The sequence below is a fragment of the Camelus dromedarius genome, chromosome 7 (assembly GCF_036321535.1).
Source record: "Camelus dromedarius isolate mCamDro1 chromosome 7, mCamDro1.pat, whole genome shotgun sequence".
Classification (NCBI taxonomy): Eukaryota; Metazoa; Chordata; class Mammalia; order Artiodactyla; family Camelidae; genus Camelus; species Camelus dromedarius.
Window position 1 is genome coordinate 31,376,211 of NC_087442.1, and position 24,310 is coordinate 31,400,520.

Consider the following 24,310-nt stretch of genomic DNA (forward strand, 5'->3'; position numbering starts at 1 on the left):
AGCTAGACCAAGACCAGCCAAGTCTTATTTTTAATTTATAGGTCCAACCAGTTTTGTTCATCAAAATATGCATTTGACCCAGTGGTAAAGATTTTGAAATGAAGACCCAAAAGACAAAGACTCAGAGCATTCTACATAATTGCCTTAGCACTTAAAGCTAACAGGCAGAGTCCTATGTAAAACAGTATTCACGTAGGTGTAAAAACCTGTAGGCAAGACTAACAATAATATTATCTGCAGGTAGGTGTTAATAAGGCCAATCAGGCAGATGAGGTGTCAAAAAGGTCTAGTTATTGAGGAGTGAACTTGGGTTGCCATTGTGTGGCAGGGAAGCTAAAGGTGGTGAAATTTAGGATCTTGACAGAATCAGCCATTTGTAAAGCTGTTTGACATTATCAGGGAAAAAAGAAAGGCATCGATCCCATTACTGAAGCTTGAAAGAAAAGTAAAATCAGTGAAGATTTTTTCCACTTAAATATACACCGTTTGAAAAACTTGAGTGTGAAAGGAAGTACTGAACAGTAATCTCTTACAATGAAGCTCACTTATTCTCTTACTCTGGTCTGTTAAAGCCAGAACTTAATGCTTTTTCCTATAAAATTCAAACTTACAATAAGAATGTTAAATTGTTACTCTTAGACTATTAAATGTACAACTCATGGAGCCTGAACATTTCTTTAAAAACAAAGGTAGACAGAATTTAAGATTACAATTCTCAGGTAGAGGTGATCCAAGTGAGTACCATTACTACTGCCCAGCACTGCAATGAATTGGTAGAGGCACCGTAAATATAACCTATTAGTGGGTACACAAAAATGCCATTACTGTTCAACAACGTGACAATAAGGAGGCACGATTCTTAGAATAGCTAACGTCTTATGGCTACTTGCCAAAACACCAGAAAACACTCCTCTGACATATGTTTTCATTCCATCTTTGGTTATAGTAAAGACCTGAAAGAGGATGATATGATGGAGAGCTTTTGACATCTGTTTAATATAAAAAATGTAACGTTATTTATTTCTTTACAGTAATTTGGGCTTTAACCTGCATTTGGTAGACTGGCTTTTTCCCCCTGAGATTTATGGTACTGTACTTCAGGATTCTTAATAAACTTATAGGGTTTTAATATTTTAGTAAAAATTAATTTAATCTGCTACTTTAAGACATATGCCGGAAAATTTTGGCTTTTTATTTGTGAAGGTCGATCAATCATGGCAGTAATAGGTGTGACATTAAGGTAATCCATTGACAGGACATTATGTAGGGTCTCTTAAGAATTTAGGGAACTATCACAATGATTCCCATGTTATGATGAATGTGAGTTACACAGATTGTAAAGGAAGGTGGATGGCTTTAGATACCCCTATCTAACCTGTCTACATCTTTCATTCTTTCAGCAGCCCCCACCGGAATCTCATGGTGCTCTGGACTTAGCCAAGTGCCACCCCAGCATATGAGTACTTACAAAATTAAACAAATGCTGAGAGACAGAGCTGTGCTCATCACACAGAATTTGTCAACTATGAATAGATGGTATTTGTTTAGTTGGCATCTTGTGTTTACATCACATTATGTAGCCATTTTAACTTGCAGAAAGTTTATGTCTAATATAATCAATAAAGGAAATAAGCACCTCCTTAGTATTCAGTGTTTCCCTTGTGTTGTGAAGTCAAGAAGCATCATTTGCAAAGTCACTCAGTGACTCATTTGAAGTACTAAGTTTGGTGCGCTGCAGGGATGGCAGACACGTGGTCCATGCACGGCTGTGCTCTCTCTCCCCAGCAACCATAGCAGACCTCACTAATCTATCGCGGTGTTCTTTCTACCTTGGAGACTAACTGCAGCCTTAGACACATGGACTAACCCCAGACTCCTGTTCAACACGGCATTCCAGGCAGCCATGTACAAACTGGCACACCTCGGGAAAGACCAATACATTGGTGATCACAAGTTTGGGCTATAAATTCAGGCTTGCCATTGAGGAACTGCATGGCACCTGTGAGACATTCATTTAATTTCTCCATGGTTTGTTTTCATTCTGAAAAGATCTCAGTGAAAATATAAAGATTTGATGCTGTAGATTTATTTTTCCATCAGTAGAATAGAGAATGATTTTTTTTAAATGGTAGAATTAGATTTAGATAAAGGACAAAAACTATTATTAGTTAAGCCTAATGAAAATAATTTTTCCACTGAGATTATTTCATATTTTCCATTGAGATTATTTTATATTTATATTTGGAAAAAATGTTACCAATTAGAAATACTGCCTGTTCCATTTTTAATGCACTATTTTTAAAGTATATTTTTGGATGACTTTTCTTTATTAAGTTAAAATAAACAGTTATTTTTAAAGTTTAACTTAAATTTATCTTCATTCAAAACATACAAAGAAAACTTAGACATTAAGATTATTTTAGTCTTTCACATATAAGCAAAACTTACCACTACTTTTTAATTTTTTCTATTTTTTCAAATGCTATTATTGTAAAGAAAGCTCAGGAAGGGCAAACACTTTAGAATTAAAATGAATGAAACCTGAAACTACGTAATTTCAGATCATTATGAAACCTAATTTTATGTACAAAATTTATTACCAGTCTTCTGCATCCACTATTTCCACAAAATAGTACATTATTGCTTTTTTAAACTTCTATTTTTGTTTGGCATCTACTATTTAAAAAACCTTTAATGTTTATATATTTTCCGTAAAGAATAGCATTCCATGTTAATTTGACACTATTCATATTGAGAAAAATCTTTCTTTTTTAAACTAGGTATGAAACTAGATATTTCTTCTTCGTTCAGGAAGACACTGATTATTTGCTTAAAAGAGTCTTAATTATGTTGTGCCCTATCTATCAAAAATTACAAAATATTATGTATAGGGTAGTAAAAAAAATAAATTTGGGGTGAGTCAATTTAGGAATACTCAAGTCCATGGAAACTAAAAAAGTACTTTGATTCTTAAGGAAACAAGCAAAAATTCTGTATATGAAAATCTATGACTTACATATTTAGAGATTCCTTAGTAATACAGGTAGTATCCATGCTAAACAGAAACACAAAGTTGTTCTACTTAAAAATTCTTGAATAGCCACTTCAGGACTGCTATTCATTTCCAAGGCTAACTGGTATGTGAATTGGGTCACGAAAGCAATTTTCATTGAATATCATAGTCTGAAGAGACAAATGGCACTCCAGTGACAGAACATGTTAAAAAAAAAAAAAAAAAAGGCCTTGGCACATTTATGTGATGACCTGCAGCACATGACACAGAGACTTTTCCCTAAAATATGTATCATATCTATCCATAATCTTTGTCTATTTATTTTACACATAGCAACACCAGCTCATCAAATTAATTTGATCGAGAAAAGTGCAGTGGTTCAAGAAAAGGACAATGGTAAAGTCATATGTTCTTATATATTTATCTTTAAGGTAAACTTTAATGCCATCAACTTGGAGAAACTACAAACTGTGTATCTGATGAAACAATTGAAGTGAGAATATAAGAAGGAACAGAAACCAACGAATTACACCTCTGCCTTAGCATCAGTCATCTCTTGATTATCTGCATCAGTGGAAGGCACTGGCTAAGAGAAAACCACAGGCAGTCTGTTTAGTGGGATTGGGTCTATGGCCTTGTGCTTAGTCGCTGAATTTCTAATCGCCCAGTGTGACTTACTGCAAATGTGTTGTGAGGATGCCCATCACCAGAAGAGTGGCCACAGACACATAATTTTGTTTCTGGAAGCAATTCCTAGATTAAACAAAGAGAAGCAGGAGTTGGCTTTTTTCCCTCCAATCTTAAGGCTTAGCTCATAATGTACATTATCATTACAAAAATATTTTTTTGATTATTATCTTGGTAGGTCAACATAGACAAAACTATTTCATCTCTGTCTCACAGCTTGTAATAATATAAATTTTAAAAATAAGAATAATTTGGCAGATGTTAATTTGAATATTTGACATATGAATTAACTACTAACCAAAAATTATTGGTTATCTACCATGATCTTGACTTAGGAACCTCAATTCCCATTTCTAAGCTAAAATTATGGCCAATGTTAATAAATACTCCTATAGATTTAAATGGTACTGTGATTTTAGAGCATGAGGTGATATTTGTCCTTAAAACTTTCTTTTTGAAAAGCCAACTGTTGACTTGTAGTCAATTATAACCAATACAAATGAACATAAATCCTGTCTAGTCATGAAACGTGAGAACAATCACAAGAATCTCTTTAAACAAATTGCTTTGGCTCTGCTTTACTGTAACACAAACACTGCCATTAAATATATATTTAAGATTACAGAGCCAAACTCCATAACCTCTGTTAAAACCTGTTGAATTGTGTCGTTTGTATTGAAAACTACTCTATACACTCAAATGAACAGTTTGCATTTTTATCTGTAAAAGCAAAGTGATTATTTATTGATAAATGACATGGAATGTCATTTTTTACCTAAGTAGCATTAGACATTTCAAAAGATTTTGTCTGAAGGGCAAAAGGATTACACTGCATTTGAATAGACCATGTGACAACGCATCCTAAGACTTCATGTATGATATGAAAGGATGATCCCCATTCATAAGATACACAAGGGAAATTATAAGTATATCAGAAAAGAAGAAAAGCAAGGAGGGATGTGGTGGGGTGTCAGGGAGTATTTGTAGTGGTTTGATGCATGTAAATATTACACCTTATAAATAATTCTTTTCAAATACATCTCTGAAGTTCAGGCGCTCTGTTTAAGGAACGGATTGTATATGCTTTACATGACTATATGCCATTTTCTTCAAGATAAGAGCAACATTAATTCAAACAGAAAAAAATGGCTTCCAAAATACTCTTTCCCTTCGGTTTCCTATGAAGAAGTATGTCACCTGATGCTGGCAGATGAAGACTAGGAAAAAATGTTCAAGTTATATTTTACTGTCAGGATCCAACAAACACGTTTTCATCTAAATTATTTTGTCAACAGCCTTGTAGTACCCTTGCTAACCTTATTTGGCACCAGTGCATAATTAGATACACAGGGGTGTGACTCCAATTGAAGGTGTTGGCATTGTAGCACTCTGTGAAAATATTAACTATGAGGTTAACTCCAATTTTCTCTTCTTTAATTAAATGCATATGGTACTAATGAGGTAACCTACTGTTCCTTGATAGCACTAATTAGCTAAGAGGAGAGTACACTCTCACACTGCAATTTAAACCTAAAAATAAGGTTGAAATATGCTAATTGCAGGCAATTTAAAACAGTACAAGTTGAAGAACTAGTCATAATAAGAGAAACTGACTGCTTTACAGCTAGGCAGCTGTAACTTTGGTTAAAATCAAAACAAGCAGCACGATTTTTGGACTGCTATTTAACAAGGTCATAAGCATCCTAAAAAAAATATGAAATGCTACTCCATACCATAGCGATGAACCAGACTAACAAAAAAATCCTCAGATCGACACTCATCTACATAAAACCCCCAACTGGTGAGCATCACAAGAACCCCAAAGGTGCCACGATACTATTTATATTTAGAACTGAAAATGAAACTCCATAAATAAGCAACATCCCCTTAAGCCCTTTCAAGAGCATCCAAATTAAATAAAATATTGTAATTTGTGTCTCCAGCACAGACAAAACATGTCGGGTCTAAAGATCTGCCATCCCAGTCACAGGGTCTGAAGGGAGGATACAGTCTCAGCATTTGAGGAATACATGACCAGGACATTCCCAGACCATGTCCAAGCACAGTGATAAAAATAGACAACAGATGCTGGGGTAGGTACCATTTAAAGGATACAGGTGCCAAAATTATCCGGAGGATTTCATTATAAGAAGGAGATTTTCACTACATTTCTTCTATAGATTAGAGCTTGGGGATGGAAGTAGCTTGAAGCTTCACTGTGAGAGAGAAGTTCTCCACTCTCAAAAACATAATTGCAGTAAATCTAAGTATAATCCAAACACATCTCCTTCAATTGTTTCTCAAACATTTTCCAAATACGATTTTAACTGATAACCATTGAGGTAACTTTGACATAAAATAAGATTCGGAAGGACCTTCTGAATCCATGGCATTGTGCTTTTGTTAATCAGAAACTTTGTTTAACCAAAGCACTCATTGGCTGGCAATGCCAAATTATTCCTGTTACCATAGATAAAAATACAGTGCATTAAAATGATACCATCATTAATCTATCCTCAGGGACAAGAGAGAGAGGACTGCCCCACATTAAGGGCTCATAGTGACATTTCTGCCCTGTCACTTTGCAGGCAAAATTATATCTACAGTTTAAACAATCAAAAGATTTGAGCAAGCAATAAAGAGTTAAAAAAAAAAAAAAAGCAAAAGTTGTGAAAAGAGAAAGTCAACTTAATCTTATGTTTACTGAAGAACAATACCATGGAAAAAAGCTAACCATTTGAAAGGCAAAAGCTTTTAAGTAACTCCCAACGAATAAACTCCAGGAGTTAAAAGTATGTGAGAACAAGCTTTGCACTGCCATTAGCCCGTCAGCATGTCTTGCCACAAGGCATGGTTGAAGAAACTTCTTTGAAAAACCCACCCAGCTTCTTCTCCTGGCTGTCCTCGAGCTTTCTACAACAGAAGGAGACAGAATGTTGGCAAGAGATGCTAATCAACCTCCGACCAACCCTGCTCCAACAGATCTACGAAGATGCAGGTCTGTGAAGGGGTAGCAAGGCGAATGGAATCAGACAGTCATTTAGAAATGGGTCTCCTGGAGGCAACCTGACATATTCCAGCAAATCCCAGGAAAACACAATGTGAATGGATGTTTTAAGTGTTCGCATCTGTTTCAAATAAGCACCAAAGAACTTTTCAGCGGTGAAAAGGCCAGGACAATGTACTGGTTTGGGCTTTCAACATGGACTTCAGAAGGAATCTATTCTTCCGTTAAATATGGATCATTGTGATTTTCTGTTAAAACAATAAAGAGCAAATCATTCCATGTTGGAAATAAGAATACTAGCTTTGGAGACAGTCTGCCGGGGTTCAGATTCTTACTCAACATTTACTAGTAGTGTGACCTTGAGCAAGCAAGCTACTTAGCTCTCCCGGCCTCTCTCTCTAGAAAGGGGGTGATAAGTAACAACGTCATAGGGTTGTTAAATATGTTGATTTGTAAAACACTTAGAATAGCACTGGTACCCACATACTTAATGTTTATTAGCTATGCACTTAATATTTGTTTATTACTTAATATTTATTAGCTATCATCATTGCTTCAGAACAATTTTTTTTCAAAAAAAATTACTGAAGTTCTACTATGTATAAAACACTACTATACACTAGAAAGGATGCAAAAATTCCCAAGACATTCTCTCTGCATTCAAATAGCTTTCAGTCTAGTATTAGACTTCATGATACAAATCAAAGCCTCTTCCACATGAATAAAAAATATTTTTTCTCTTTAGAAATCTGATGTGGCAATGCAGGAAGTTAATATGAGGGTGTTTGCATTCAGTTGACAAGGTGAAGTGACTTCTGAGAAAGAAGATCATTTTTTGCAAAGTTGATGAAGGTGTATTTTTCACAGAAAAATAGGAAAGTATTACATATTGAGCTTTCCTAACAAATGAAAATGTTTTAAATTACAGTTTTTCTTGAGGCTGGCTGAAAACAGGCTCAAATTTTTCTTTAACATGTTTAAAACTTTAGTGGCTTATAAAATGCAGGGTAAAATAATACGTTAATACAGTAGTGATCTACATTTTAAAGGTGCAAACATTTTAAAAAAGTGTCCAGCCAGTCAAGAAGTATGGAGACTCTTGACCTAGTATGAAATAAGAATAAAATTAAATGGTTGACTGGCCTTTCTTCCACTCCAACTGTTTTGTTTGTTGGTTTGGTTGGCTGTTTTTAGGCCATTCATCATATCTGATGGAAACTGTCTCAGGGACAGTGTGGCTGGGGTTGTACCAGGATGGTATGTGTTGGCCTTGCAAATTCAAACTACTTCATCTATCTCTAGCCCACCTCCGAAAAACAGATTAAGAGCTGCCTAGCCCTGACAGAGGAGGGGAAGAAAAAAGAACCACTGGCTGGAAAACACTGTGAGGATTTCATAAGACCAGTGGATCAGAGTAGGTGGCACATTATTGTTTGGAGTCATTGAGAAGCAGGGACCGTGTACCCTAGAGGACCAAAGCAATCTGAGCACATGCCCGAAGACTTCCACTCTTCGCCCTTAACAAGCAGTAAGCCCTGCCTGACTTCCTTCAGTGGCACTGACCACCAAACCCATGCGATTCGGAGGAGAATACGGTGCAGTCATTCAAGAATTACTCTGCAGAGAAGGAAAATAAAGCCCAAGGAGCTGAAATTACTTACAGAAGTCATGCTTTTATTTATTTTCTAGAGCTGCTGTGCATCACATAGCTACTGTAATGGGTCCCCAGTCTTCAGCACGATTGTCTGGATAAGCTGTTACAACTGAAAATTCAAGGCTACATTTCTAGGGATTCAGATTCAAAAGATTTAGGATCGGGCCCAGGAATGTGCATTTTAACTACCATCTTGGTGATTGTGATTTAGAGCTTCTATGATTGCACTTTGAGAAATGTTGTCTTCTGTGCTCAGGGTATTTGTATGACAGGTAATTTTTCATTCTTTTATTCTATTATTTAGTCACTAAACACTTTCAGTACCTACTATGTGCTATAAACCAAATTAGCCATGTAGATATAAAAATGAATGAAACTTGTCCCCGGTTCCAGAGGAGAGGGGAAAAAAATGGCCTTGTAAACTAGGAGGCAACTAAATAAGTGCCATTTGTGTCTTGAACCCCTCTGGAACTCCGTTAAAGTCGAGAAGAACCCAGTCAGAAAAAAATCTAATTGGAGAAAATAGAATATAAGAAGTTAGAAAGGAAATCAGTTATACCACAATTCAGTCTTCAAAATATTTAAAAACCACATTAGTGAAATATTAATAAATGTGCTTCTTTATTAATGCATTAAATAATAAGATATAGTGTCAGGTTTAATAACCACTATAACTTTTAAGTAGTAATAAGCAAAAATAGTACTTCTAGATATTTTTGCCAACTTTAATATGATATGAAAATATCTGTCATTTTTAGGGATGACAATGTAGCAGATAGTGACACTACTACTATGGTTTGTTACACTACATTCTTAATAGAAGATATTAAATTTTAATTAGAAGTGAAAATGAGAATACTCTTTTTCCTCCATTCCTGTGCACAGACTTCCTGAATTCTATCCATAGATCCTAGGTTGAGAGCCAACATTAAAGAAATATATTGTTGAAGAGGGAAAAGGTACAGTTCCACTGTATTGGAAGAGTGTATTAAGAATGAGTAGGAATTTATTACTTGAAAAATAAAGAAGCAGGAAGGAAGAAAAGGGAGAATCCAAAAGATTTAGAATTGTGCTGGAGAAACGAGATCATGTGGGTATGGGAGGAGTGTGGTATGAAAAGGGAGAAGGGATGAAAAAATAAGACAGGAAAGGTGGGACTAAGAGAAGTCCTGCACATCAGACAAGGGCAATTTCTGTTATGTCCTGAGGTAATGAGGAGGAGCAGATTTTCTTTTAAGGAGACAAGAGAAAAGCATGAGAGTGTGGGTTTATTTCTTTTTGTTCGGGCAGGGAGGGAGGAGGAGGTAATTAAGTTTATTTATTTATTTTAATATTATTATTATTTTTTTAATGGAGGTACTGAGGATTGAACCCAAGGTCTCGTGCATGCTAAGCATGTACTCTACCACTAAGCTATACCCTTGCTCCTGGGTGCGGATTTAAACTGGAACTGGGAAAAAGTGGTAGCTGGTAACCTAAGATGCCCAAAGGTTCACCGGAGAGTTAACTATGGTACAGACTGAATCAGCAGCAGTGACAGTGAGAAGAAGATACTCTATTTGAGGAGAGGCTAACTTGCAAGAGTCTGAAGACTTCCTGAGTGACAGAGCGAGAGTGAAGGATAAGGGACACAGGGAGTAGACTGTGATATCACAAGCAAGGTAAGAGGATGAGAGAAAAAAAAGAATGTTAAGGAATAAAAGAGACTTTGCTTCATTAGGAAATACTATGTGAGAGGTGACAGCAGGACATCCAGGTAGTTGTTTCTAGCAAACATTCAAGTAGAGTCCTTAAGTTCAAGACGAGGCAAGACATACAGAGATCTAAGATCCCCACCTTATGTGGCGGCGACCCCACAGGGAGAGGGTACGTCCTGTCATTGAGATCACCTAAAGGGGTGGTTCTCAGCCTGGGCCATGTGTGAGCATCACCTAAGGAGCTTTGAGTAAATACAGATGCTGGGCTCCATTGCCCTGAGCTTCTGATTTAATTAGGCTAGGGTGGCGTGCAAGCATTAAAAAAAAATAAGCACCTCAGAAAATGATACTGTGCAGCCAGAGTTTAGCACCACTGATACAATAAATGAAAAAAAGTAACGGATAGAGATGAGGAAAGACATCAAAAGACAGAAGAGTGTTGTCAAGGGCTTCAAATGTTCTCTAGTAGGACGAGACTTCGACTTGAACACAACTCTGAGATTGTCGGTGATATTTTAAAGAATAATTTCAGAAAGGTAGTGGGGACAGACACTAAGCTATAACATGTTTAAAAAGGAAGGCAAGTTGAAGAGTAAACTATTTTTCCAAAAGTTTAATGAAGGAAAAGGTGAGAGCTAGGAACACTGCCTGATATATAAAAAAAGGTTAATATAAGATTTTGTTTTGTTTTTAAAGACAGGAGGACTCAGAAAAATGGGAGACTGAAGAGACAGGAAAGCAGCTGTGAAGATAAGACATGGGTAGGGATCACGTATAGAAAGAGAAGTTGGAGAGCTCTCACTGTGGTACAAAGGGACAGAGTCAGAGGTGACAACATGAGTTTGTGTCAGAAGTGGAGATGAGAGAGGCAGAGGGCGTTCTTGTCTGGTGGGCTCTGAATTTTCTCTCCGAAGTAGGAGACAAAGTCACTGGGAAGTCACTCAGTGTGAGACGCAGAAGCTTTAGGGAGACTGTGAAGGCAGGAAAGTGGTGCAGGAAGAGAGGGAGTGAGAAGTTTAGAAACAATCCCTAACAGTGATGAAGCGTAAGCTGAAGCTGCAGACTCAATCCTGCCGGACAGTGTGACTTCCTACAGGAGTTTTCAGTAGCTTGCTTGGGAGCAGGAGTAAGTAAAGTCATAGTCTAGAGAATGGACAGCAAGGTCAGAGAGAATGATGCCAAACAGTGAGAGTGTCTTTAATGTTATTGTTAATCATGGGATACAGTTGGATCAGGAAGATGTGTGGGTGGTGCAGGTGACGGTGAAGCGGAGGGAATGACGAGCAAGAAGAGCATTAAGATCAGAATGGGGATTCCTTAGGCCTACTAACTCAAACTGATTTTAAAAAATTGGTCCAAGGACACAGAGAATATTGTTGAAGATACTAATTATTAAAAGTTTATAACTGTGTGCTTTTTGTCATGGATCAATATAAAAATTTACATTTTGTATATTTTCTTTGGTAAGCATGCCACATTATACCACTTACTGGTAACAAACTCAATGTGAAATTCCAAATTTATGAAATTAAGTTAGGGGTTACAATTTCCTTAATAAAAGAATTATTCAAAATAAGAATGTAGCTAAGATTATATTTAGAACTCGGAAAGTTTAGAAAGGAAACTCATTTAAAATAAATTTGATTTTTATATAATCTTTGGGAACATACTTATTGCACAGGTTGAGGTATAACTGTACATTAGTGAACCTTCATGTACAAATGTGTTACTAGGTGCTCTTTCCCTATAGTTCTCTATTATCTTGTGTTTCCTGAGTGCTGAAAGAGTAGAAATCTTTAAGAGAAAAATTACTGTCGAGACCAAGCTACAATCATGCAGCAAACCAGCTGAGCGACTACAGAGGAAATCTGTTGATTCTGCCTTCCTGGCGTCTATTCCTCTTTTTGCTAACGCCACCAATGTTTTCTTCAGGGGACCATTCCCATTCTTCACCCCAGATCCCATCATCATATGCAAACTGGTAGGACTGGCTCCAGGATAGGCGGGTGACGCCAAGAGCCAATCAGATTTCCTCTCCTGGTAGGTGATTCTTGAAGCTAATTAACAGGAATCCATCCCACATACTGTTGGGACCCACAGAGCCTGTCCAACGAGCTTGCTTTGTTTCTTGTCCTTTCTGTGACCAGATTTTTGTTTAGTTTTTCCTTGTATTAGCAAGCAACTCTGTATCTTTGAATAGATCCAAATGTTTTTAAGTTTTATGTGTATTCCTGTGACTTGAAACCAGAGATATAAACTAACAAGAATATTTTAAAATATTTCAATCAAAGATCTCACTGCCAACATTAGGATTAAACTTTGATAGCTTTTGAATTAAGTTTGAGCAAATTTTAGGTTACAATCCATTTTCAGGGAAAAGACAAAAGACAAGGCTGAAAGTCATGACCCTGGCCACCTCATATTTTATTGTTTGCCAAATTAGGTGAAGTAATCACAAGTTGCTGTCATAATGTCAGCTTCATAAAGACATCTCTTCCTCTCTCTCAAATGCCAGCTTGTATAATCACACTTGATATTCTCCAAAGCACAGTTTAATATGTAAAAATGGCAAAATAAAACATTAGGGTAAATTAAAAAACATCAACACAGGCACAGTTTATTAATGTACTGACTATGGGTGGGCATTCACATTTTTATTTTAGCATAATTTAAGATTATATGCTCACTTATTTTTTTCCCTTGTTCAACAGATTCTAAATTATTTTTTTCTTTTGTGTAAAAAAGGGTAGGTTAACATTATCAAAGAAAGTTTAGTGATGGCTACTGCCTCAATCCAGATACCACAGATATTTGGAGGACTTGAGATTTTTAAAGTACTTAATATTAATCAATTAAATACACTGACATTCCTAAAGAGAGATTTGATCCCCATTCCACAGCTTAAAAGGACTGAAGAATTAACAAAGATTACAGAATATCACAGTGTCTAAGTCCAGACTTTTCTCCCTGTGTTTCATCAATCCCCTTCTCATTCACCTCAGGGAGGTGCCTTCACAACGGTACTAACTGGCACTCCTGTTAGAAACGTCAGCAGATGAAGCTAAGAACAGAAAAGATACGGATGGACACCTCTCATCCACAGAGCCCGGCTGTCTGCGGAGGTGAGGCTGAGCTCAAGGACGGGGCAGATGACCTGGCTGGCTGCTGTCTGTGAGAAGGACAATACCTACACCTGTTCACTGACTACGGCGACAACCTGAATCTCCGGGGATGTTAATCAAGTATCTTTCATGTGCCTAAAGATCACTGAGGAACAAAAGACGCCCATAGTGCTCCTACAAGTGATGTAGTTATTACATTTTAAGAGGGAACGAAGACAGCAGTCAACAGACACTCTGGCAGGAGATAAGGTCTCTTGCAGAGTACCGGTCGAATATCCTTTTTTGCTTACTTGTTCTATGCTGGTGTGCTTTGTTCAAGAGAATATTTTCAGCTCTTCTGGAAAAAACAAACACAGGGAGCTGGATTTCTCTGGAGAATGGAAGACAAAATTTTAAGTTATATAATAATTATTATTTAATAGATAAAGCAGACAGATTCTCTGCATAGGATTTCTCCCCTGGGTATACTGGGGCTAGGCAGAAGTAGCTTATGCTCACATAAGAATAACAGTCCTTAGTTTTCTGTTCTTTTTTTTCTCATATTGCAGTCAAAAGAAAATACAGATGTCTCTTGTTGTCTTGATGCGGTTAGGTGCAGTAATATAAGATAAGAAACACGCCAGACTAAACCAAGTTTCTCTATGGAATGAGAAAGCACTGAGCAGTGGATGGTGCACAGGACACGGAGGTATTTGAATACCCCTGTTGATGAAGTGGAGGCTACTGACTAACTGTAGTTCATTCAGTATTTTATTCACCAAAGATTTAATGACTATCTATTTAATGTCCCTTACAATAAAGAGTCTGACTCGATCTTTCATTTTGATTGCTGACGTCTTTTTAAGTCTCCGCCTCCCTTTCCCCTGCGGCCCCACATCTGGACAGAAAGCTTGTGCATGCACCTCCCTCTTTGCCACTGGAGGGAAATTTAAAACATCTGCTCAAGGGATCGTTTCCACGAAGTCATTATAAAGACCCAGCCTGCTCCCTCTACTTTCCCAAACCAGCATGGACCTGCTTGAGCCCAATCACATCTCCCCAGGAGTCACGGGAGAGGCTCAAATTCTCTTGGTGTGTGCAGTGTCACCAGCTTCAACATCTAAATTAAATTCGGGGAGGGGGCCTCACTTCTGTAGGAGACTACAGGCAACTAGCTACTCAGTAAAGAATTGGGATACAAGGTTAAGTAGGAGTCCCTAACCCAAAGAGTTTATAGACAAATTGGGAAGACAAACGACCAGTGATGGGTAACACAGTGCTATGACACATGCGCACACGGGGGCTATGGGAAACGAGCGGAGGGATACTTAGCTAGCAGACAGTGGTTAGAAGAGGATTTTAGACCAGGTGATAATAAAGAGACATTAGTATATAAATGGGAGTGAGGTGGGTGAGGCAGGGAGCATTCAAGACCAAAGAAGCAACCTTTATAAAGGCTTGAAGGTTTAGGGCTTCCAGCTGCATTCAGAGAAATACTGACAGACCAGCACCATCAAAGAAGATTGCAAGGGAGGGAGGGTGGCAGGGATGGAGACAGAGGGAGAAGCAGCAGCCAGATCTTAAAGTGCCTCACATCAAGCAAAGTGGCCTTTATGTGCTTCAAATTTCTCATCATTACCTGTGTACAACACCTTCCTTTCTCTTGGAAGATTAAATGAAGGGTCAAATTCATAAAAAACATTTCTGAGTATTTACAGTCATATTACTCCAGTCCTAAAGTGGTAACTGTGACCAATGCAGAAGGACACATGATATTCTATTAAATCCTAAGGATAGCAAGAAATAAGTTTTTTTCCACAAACTCTCTCTTCTCCTTCTAGTCAGCTGCTTTCCAAAGACTTTGCATATATTGTATTCCTTCATATTTTCCCCTAATTCCTTAAATACATTAGTAAATTATAGTATATTTAAAGTCAGTTCAGTATCAAAATTCCACTTGGAAAATTCTGCTTGCAAGAATACAGTGTACTAAAATTTAACCTATTTAAAGATACAAAAAAATAAACTTATATTTTATACTACCAAGCAAAAATAAGGGAAATAATTTTACATAGCAGTATATTTTTCTCTTCAAGAAAGTTCTGTGGTAAACTAAATTGAAAGATTTGGAATAGAAGATCTCAGTTCAATTTTATAATGCAACACTAAGAGAAATGAAATGAACATTTAAAAATTTGGGATTCAGGGGGAAAAAAAAGGAATGCTTTGCATTAGATTTAACTGGATACTGCCCCTTTCTTTTCTATTTGGGGCATTCAGAATATAATTTCACAGATGATATATTTTTCTTAATGTGATTTTCAGACTACATCTAATGGAAAATGCCTGGTTAGGATTAAGAGACATAGTACAGATGTTAAACTACATTTGCATGCAATTATTTCTAAAACAAATGCCAGGGTACAGAGTCTATTGAAATGGCTTTCAGGATGGCTGGCACAATGTATTAAAACCAGCTTCCAATCTCTGAGTAAGTCTATATTCTGAATATTTCAAATCAGACACCAAGCACAGAATAAACCTTTTTTTTTTTTTATTTTTTAAACCTTGATGTATTCTCCAAGAAGGTATGGACATAGGGTTAGAGCCCAAGGATTTAGGGTAGGAATTTAGCATGTTTTAAGAGCAAGAGTTTTTCTTGCTCAATGTAAAAATTATATTTTATGTATTAATTTCAACTGCTGAAAAAATAAAATGACTACAAAACAAGTTAAAATAATAATATGTGGAAAAACCATAGTAATAGATGAGATGTACTGTATGGCTTTCTATTTGTTTTAGGGTTTTTTCCTTCAAAAAGCAGTACAAAATATCTATAAAGTTATTCAATTTTTTTGCTAGTAGAAATCTCACTTTAGTTGATGGTCTTGTAGAAATATAATTTTAAGCATCAAGGCAGAACTAAGAAACTCCCATTCAAAGTACTTCTGAAATGCATCTGTCACCAACTTTATCAGAACTACCAAAAGCAGTGAGTAGTGGGACCAAAAGGAAGTACTCATTTCTTTGCTTGTACAGGGTACTGTGCCTGCACAGAGGCACTAACCCTAGGTACCCTGGGAGTCTGTGGACTAGACAACAGCTTACGCTGCCTTTCAGTGATCTTTCCCGTGAGAATGCATTTTTGGACTAGGACCTGACTCAATGAATGAAGCATGAAGAGCCACTGCTATATCTATTATGTATCAAAACAAAACACTGTATCACACTCTTATTTGGCAATATTCAGAGAGTACCAGCATGGTTTTACTGCATGCTTCACTCCTTAGGGGGGGACAGTTCAGATCATGGTCACCCTTAGGAATTTATGAGGGGACTGAGGGATGCAGCAGTTCCTTTTCTGATCTCTGCAGGGGAAGCAGCAGCAGCCCCGGGATCAGCTACTTTTTATCCACTGTCGGTCTCAGTGGCAGCTCCTCTTCTTGCCAATAATGATAAATGATAGACTCCTTAGTGAGGAATAGACGCTGGGAGCTGCACACACAGCAGCTTATTGTGTTGGCATCTCTGGTTCTGATTTGCTCCCCATCAAGCCTTTCCCCCTCTTGACTGTGATGTGAGGTAGAGGAGAAACCTGACAGAAGAGGACTGATTAAAAAACAGCACTCTTTCCAATAGAAAATCTCTTGCCACTTGAAATTAAAACCTCATGATGCTAAGAAAACCTCCAGTAGAGGTCCAGGATGGCCGCTCACTTTTTTTTTTTTTTTTTTCATATCAAAAGATTATTCCACACATTCTTGGGTAAACATCTGACTTCATTCCCAAGCCCCACTGCCTTCTCAACACTGCCTCCCAACAGGTGGGGATGATGAGGTATAGGAGAGAAAGTAATAAAGGAAGTCAGAATCACTCCAGCAGAATCTCCAAGTGGCAGCAGTGATGGAGACCCCCTTCATGGCAGAGTCCTCCAACCCTTCCCTTGAGAACCATTGCTTTATCCTGACCACAAATTGACCTGGATTTTATACAACGAAGACTTTCAAGAAAAGCCAGTTTTCACATTTAATACCTCATAATCCCCCATTATTCTGATGGTGTTTTCGAAAAATGAAAACAATGGAGATGTTTTAAGCAGTCATTTAAGAGGCTGTGTGCTATCAGAGATTAATGGCAGGGTAAGAGGCACAGGAATTGGGATCAGACGGACATGAATTCATATCCCAGCTTCAACTACCAGCTACATGACCTTAGATAAGGTAATTTAACCTTCTTAAGACTCAGTTGCTTATTCTGTGAAATGAGAAAGCAAAAATACATTTTCAGGTGTACAAAGTAAGCCCTGAATATCTGCTAGCCAAGTGAAATAAAGCCATACCTGCTTTAGGATCTTTCTTTTGTGAGTGAAAAAGAGGCATGGGAAAAGAATAAGAACTGGAGAAATGCGACTTCTCTAATATCTCTGGTTGCTTCCTCAGCCTTCCTTCTTATCCACATTACATTTAGACATAACGGCCAACCACACTTGCCACTAAGAGGCGTAGGAGACCAGCTAGGGACTAAGACAAAGCCCTTTTGTGGGCGGAGGTGTGTCTAGATCATGACACTGGGCAAAGACAAACTCCTCACAGATACATGAATAAACTCATAGTCAAAGGCTGCCCTGTATTCACAACACGGGGTTTGAAATACCAAAATTAGTGTTTAAACATTTTTAATATTAAAATACAACTGAAGGTAGTAACTATATTTCTATGAGGTAAGATTATTATTAAAACGAATATAATGTAATTTCGCCAACAAATATATTTCTTGAGAGTTCAGACCCATAAAGATGGAGAGCTGAGATGAGTTCTGAGTTAGAAAAGATGGAAGGCAATCAAAAGCTATTATAGTAATCATGACACTCCACAATAAAAAAGAAAACAGTAGCCTAGTGCCAGAATCAACTCCAACTTGCACAAAACCGCCATGACTATCTATATATGTACTGGAAATACTATAGAATTGTCATTTTTTTTTTAATGTATGAAAGATTTTGCTGGGAAAGAAAATGTCAAATTTCAGAACTGTGCTATTGTCTATTGGATATTATTCATTTCTAAGCCAGAACCAAGTTTCCATTACCCAATGGCTGCTCTCAAGAATGAAGCTAATTTACATTTAAAATAGGAGTACAGTCTACTCTTCAAAAGCACAATGGTAAACACACCAATTTGACAATTACATTAATATGAGTATTTGCATAATCTGTCTCCCACACCTGTTCTTAATTTGAAGCAGCTGCAGGACAAATCACATCACACTAATCTCAGTGGGTATGTGTATGTTCCAAACAATAATGCATGCATCTTATTTTTGAAGATATTTTATTTTTTAAATGTTTCTTGACTTTAAAGAAAAACTGGTAAAAGTTTGTAGAAGCCATAATAATTATTTGGTTATTATTAATTCGTGGAATAAGCAAAATATCAAATAATGTTATCCCTTACATTTTTTGGCCTCCTCTGTTACTGATATGATGGTACTGATTTTTATCTCTGGAGTTATTTTTCTTAAATAATATGTATTTGTATGAAAAAAATGAAAAAGAACAGTAAAAATACAACTAGAAACCTCTGTAAAGTATAATCAGAAAATCAAGAGCACATGCATTAATGGAGAATCAGGTAAAATCTGCCAATCATTTGGAGGTGTGTTTGCAGCTCAGTTAACTGTGGCTTCTTTTGGAACACCTCTTCAAAACTAGCTTCCGTTCATGTTTTAACCACGATATATCAGAAGTTAACAAGCAGGAATTTACTCTCATCATTTAAAGGATCCAGCTTGTGTTTGCAGGTTATGTACATGCTCAATGACATGAGAAAGAAAGTCAGTTTATTACTGTTACATATTCATCTACTTCATGTATTTAAACCATTCAGCTAGATTCTAACTGGTGGAATATAAGACACCCATGTAATCTGTCAACAAAACTGTCTCTCTTTAATCTTCTATTATGAATGGAAATGATGTTAGGGCTTTCTAAAGGAGTTATTTACTTCCTGAAAAGTGAATGCGAGCATGCACGGTAATGAATGGGAGCAATCCAGGAAGCCTATCGGTGTATTTACAGCCTGCTGACCTCTGAAGAGGTAAACACTGGCTGAATTCTTAGTTTAGTATTTCATTCAGAATTTAACTTTTACAAGTGCTTTCATTCTGTTAGCAGGAAAAATACTAAGTAGATTGTAATTTACATTTCTATTACCTTTTCATGCACATTATTTAGCAACTCTCATAAGAGAAACAGAGTCAGAAGAGTCATGTGATTCGTCCAAGTCGTTACAACCTGTAACACTGTCATGATCCAGGTATTCTGACCTCAGGTCTATATTCCTTCCCATAACTCATGGTCACTGATTTGAATGAATAACAGCCATTATGATAAATAAACAGTAGGAAACATTTTTACTGATGAAATAAAAGTTTTTTTTTTTTTCCATTTCACAGTATCTGAAATAATTCAGCTCATGGCTTCCTTCAAATGTACTAGAAAACACTGTTGCAAAAGTGACAATAATAAAAGAAGAGAGCTATTTTCAACTGAGATAAATATATTACAAATTCTTAGTAAGAATCAAGATTAGTTACTCTAGGAGTATAAAGATAATTTTATTACTATAAAATTTAGGCAATAAAGCCAAGTTATAGTGATTGTGAGAGAAGCAATTTTCACAGTTGTGACCTCTGTATAATTATATTTCTAAATATTCCTTATTTTAGTTTTCTTCATTAGAAACCTTACATATACAATTGAGCACAAAGAAAAGGACTCCACACAGATAAGCTTGCATGTCATGGGGCATGCAGAATATAATAGAATGAAAACTAGACTTGTATGTGATGAATACGCACACTGTATAATATTCTAACAACAAACTGCACTTTTTCCCTAAGTATCAGAATATTTTAACCTCAATTAATGAGATAAATTTCCAAATTTTAAAATAATCTTGTTTCTTTTCATTTTTCCTACTAAGGCAAAAATTAACTCATTATCACAGTTAGACATATAATAAAATAAAGTTAATTTTTTGGTAAACATAAGCTGCTGCAAAGGTACATACTTCTGCTAAAAAATAAAGCCTTGGAATAATAGGCTTTTAGAGCTAGAGAATGAGGCAGATCCTTTCAGTGGACAGAAAAGGAAAAGGAAGCTACACGATTGAACTGTGCTCCCCGCAGGTCACACGGTTAGTGAGTCCTGGAGTCAGTCCAGCAGCCCAGAGCCTCTCCCATGCACCACAGAGTCCAGCCTCTTCCCTTCAAAACGAAGCAAAAACTGAGCAACGACAAGTCATTTACAAACACATTCATGCATTTCTAGGGTCCCAAACTAAGCTATACTCCAACAGCAGGATACACAAAGAAACTACAAAATATAAAACTGCATTTGTTTCTAGACCAGTATGACGATGCCACAGGGATGTGCATATAACTGCTGGTAAACAAATGTGTACTTGTGTCAATAAGATCACTGGGAGGTGGGAATTGAGGTGAATTTCAGTCCTTCATATTTTTCTGTATTATTGTTATAAGCACACATTGCTTTAATAATTGCTCAAAGTAAGGCTACCTGCAAACCGAAAACAGGACTTAGAATGGTAGCTATAAATGTTTTTCATAAAACATGTTAACTCTTAAAAACCTTCCCTGACATGGAAGATTCAGCATCTAAGTAAGTCTCACTAAGACAGAGTATTTACATTCTTGCCTTAGTCTCGGTAATGCAGAAAAATTAATGCCTACTACCCTTGGTATGATGATTTCTTTCAAATGTGAAGTAATTATGAAAAGACTCTTTTCTCCTTTTCTTCTTTTCAATCTGGGTAAACTCTCATCTTCCCTTTAACCATCTCTCTCATATTACTTGTTATCCTCGACTTGTTTCTACACTTCAATATCCCTCTTAGACTTGGAACTCAGTCCTAAACAAATTTAGAACCACAAACAAGGCCTCAGGAGGCACAAAATGAAGAAAACCTTACCCTGCTCAGTCTATAAGTGATGGCTGATTCACTAAACACTTAGAGAAAAAAAAAGCCAATTTATTCCATAAAAATCCATAACTGTCAAGCAGGTTTTTTTTTTTTTAACCTTAAACCACTGAGTTTTGTTTAAAATGGCTTAGAAGAATGATTATTATCTTGAATTTTTATCTAGCCAGATTGTCAACTCCCTGAGGAAAGGAACATCTTTGAATCCCCTATGGTACCCAGTGTCTGCTTAGTAAAGTGTCTAACACACCGAGGGCATTTAGTCATGTTTCTTTGATGGATTGATTGACTGAGGATATAAATTCTAATACATGGAAATACTGTAAACCAGTTTTGAAATCTTACTGCTGTTTTGTTTTTAAGCTTGTAGTTTTTCCACTGGAGCCTGATAATTATTTGATTCATATGAAATTCTATAAAGCAGGCTTTTCAATTTATTTCTACATTACTCCCGAACTCTCTTTTTATTAAATAAATATCCCCTTGAATAGAATAGCAGGCAAAAGGTGGTGGTGGGGGGAATATGTTAGCTAACCTCTGTTCTAGTCTAGCAGTGTTGGAAATTATTGAATGGAGTGCCAAATAACGTAACTACATCAATTGCTTAAGTATTCATTTCTGATGTGGTTCTTAAGAGCTATTCCTCACTAGTAATTAGTCCAAGAACAGGTGTTTCTTTTAAAGCAATCTGTATTTGGTATAACATGGCAAGTCAGTGCTGTCTTGATCCTTTAGTGGTGGCAAGATACATCTTGGCATTGAGGAACTCATTTAACAGTCCTTCATCAGAAACATGATACTCCACGCACACTGCTTTCAACAAGTTCTAGTGTCCTCAAAGACAGAAATCACTAACCAGAGAGTACCCGAGAGTCTTTTTTACTGTATGTATATGCATCTCTGTATATCATAGATTGATTTCAACGTTCTAGTAATTAATGAAGGGGTGGCAAAATGGAGCCTGAAGGCCAGAGCATGGGAGGGATGGAAGGAGAAAGGAAAAGAAAGAGAGGAGAGAGGGAGAGAGGGAAAGAGTGAGACTTGGAGAGATTTAGAGCGGGAGAGAAATGAATACTTGCTTCAGAGAGTAAATGGGCTGCTAGATACAACCTATCTCCTACTCCTCCCTTGCTCCTAGTCCACCACATACCTGCCTGGACTGACAAGGCATTAGAGTTTGAGCTCCCAGGTCTAATGATATGCAAAATGTCTACTGCAAGTGAATATTACAAATAAAATCAAAAGAAATCACATACCAGAGGAGCCGATAAAAAGTAGGTAGACACATCTTTAAACATTCACAATTCTACTCTGGAGAATAAAAATAATAGGATTATTCGGTTTACTTTCTTTGCTTTCTAAATTTATGATGTATTTCTCTAAAGAAAACTTCATTATATTATTTCTTTTGTTTGAATGATAAAAGCCAGTTGCACTCATCCCATAAATCACACATTTTAAGAAGAAGATGGACTCGGCTCATTTTAACTTCATTCTGGCTAATTACTAGAAAGCATTATTAGAGAAGGTGAGATTATGAAAAATCGTGATGCATTTACAGTATCTCAGATCCAAACCACTGATTACTTCTTATTCTCCTGGAGCCCTGGGAGAAGTGATGACAAACACTCATGAGAAGAGTCCTGGTTGGGTTGGGCAGAGTCCCACACAGCATGGGGACATCCCATTCTTCTGCTGCAGAATGGTCAGCCCTCCGCCAGACAGGGAGCCTTCACAGAATGAGGAATGTCTGCCCTTCCTGCCTTCCTGCCTGTCCTGAAACTGAGAAATCCTGAAGAAATGATTCATTCATTTCAAATACAAAGGATGGTAGAAAAAACATGAGCTGGCAACCAGACACAACTGACATTCTCCCCTGGATCCTTGGGAAAGTTACTGAACCTTTCTGGCTCTCTGAGTCCTCACAGGTAAAACAAAGACAGTACCAGCCAATTCTGGGATTTCCACGGGGGGGAAATGACCGATCACGGGCAAAGTTCCTGTCACCTAGGACACAGTAGGGGCTCATATGGGTCAGTGGGGATGGAGGTGAAGCAGAGCAAGGTTTCCCTGGAACTTCTTCTAGATGCCCCACAAAGTACCCATTTTCCTACTGCAGCTGCTCAAAATATAGATTCCTGCAGAAAGTACAAAAAAAGTACAGAATGTGTCTTTTATCTTCACTCTAGCTGGAAGGAAAAGTGAGAACTTTCTTGAATCTTCCAGCAATAGGTAATAGCCAAATGAAAAAAAAAATGTTTCTGACTTTAACTTGTTTAAATTTCACCTTCTACGGCTATTTTTTCATCATTCTTCAAACACACTTGCTTCTCTACTTGCAAAATATGCATATGCTTCACTTATTTAAACTTTCCAGATCTGTTCCACTGCCTCTGTACGTTCCACTGGGGTGCCTCAACACCACTCCGAGCTCCGGAGCAATTTCCTGGACAGAAAGAATCACCTCTGCTTAGTTTACTCTGCATCGTGCTTTACCTTTACCTAAAATGTATGGAGTCTTTAATAACATTTTAGTTATAATTACAAACATTAAACCTTAGAATAAAGTCCTATACTCAGCTGACCTTTAGTCACATTAATACATAAATTTGTGTCTTTCCAAATTTTCCTGAAACAACACCCCCCCGCCAAAAAAACCCCCAAATTTCTTGTCACTAAAGTATCTCAAGTCACAAAATCTCTTTTCTTGGGGTTTCCTGTGTAGCAGAGAAGCTCTATTGAAAGTCAGCCCTCAATGCAAGGGCTTGTTTTTTAGTTAAAAACAAAAAATCTCTTTTCACAGATCTCTTAGGCCCCATGAGTTGGTACTAACAGTGATGGGAAAGTGTCACTGGCAGACACCGTTAAGATGCCCATCTCAAAATTCATTCTTCTCTTCTTCTCTACCAAGAGGACTCAAACTTCATTCAGTTTCACAAAGTGTCTGGTTAAATATAATCAGCTTTGCAGACTCAGCGGAAGCAATGAGAGTTCATGTGATGCTCTTCAGGCCAATGAAATGGAAACAGAAGTCACTGAGTGGGGGTTCTCGGAGAGTTTGTTATTAAAACGGGACTGATTCAGCTGACCTGCACTGATTGGTACTTTGCCCTCCTTTGCCTGGATCGTGAACATGACACCTGCAGAAGCC

The 24,310-nt window shown here is 37.1% G+C and overlaps 1 protein-coding gene across 4 annotated transcripts in view; it reads right to left on the reverse strand.

Annotated features, from left to right (window-relative positions):
- FOXP2 (forkhead box P2) overlaps positions 1-24,310 on the reverse strand; it is a 500,104-nt gene that overhangs the window by 111,868 nt on the left and 363,926 nt on the right. Inside the window, exon 1 of one of the 4 annotated variants that reach the window (XM_031455238.2) lies at positions 3,692-3,830. The exons of the other annotated variants lie outside the window; for them this stretch is intronic. The gene's annotated coding sequence lies outside the window, so the exon portion shown is untranslated. Of the gene's footprint in view, positions 1-3,691; positions 3,831-24,310 lie in introns of those variants that run through there. 4 annotated transcript variants of the gene reach the window in all.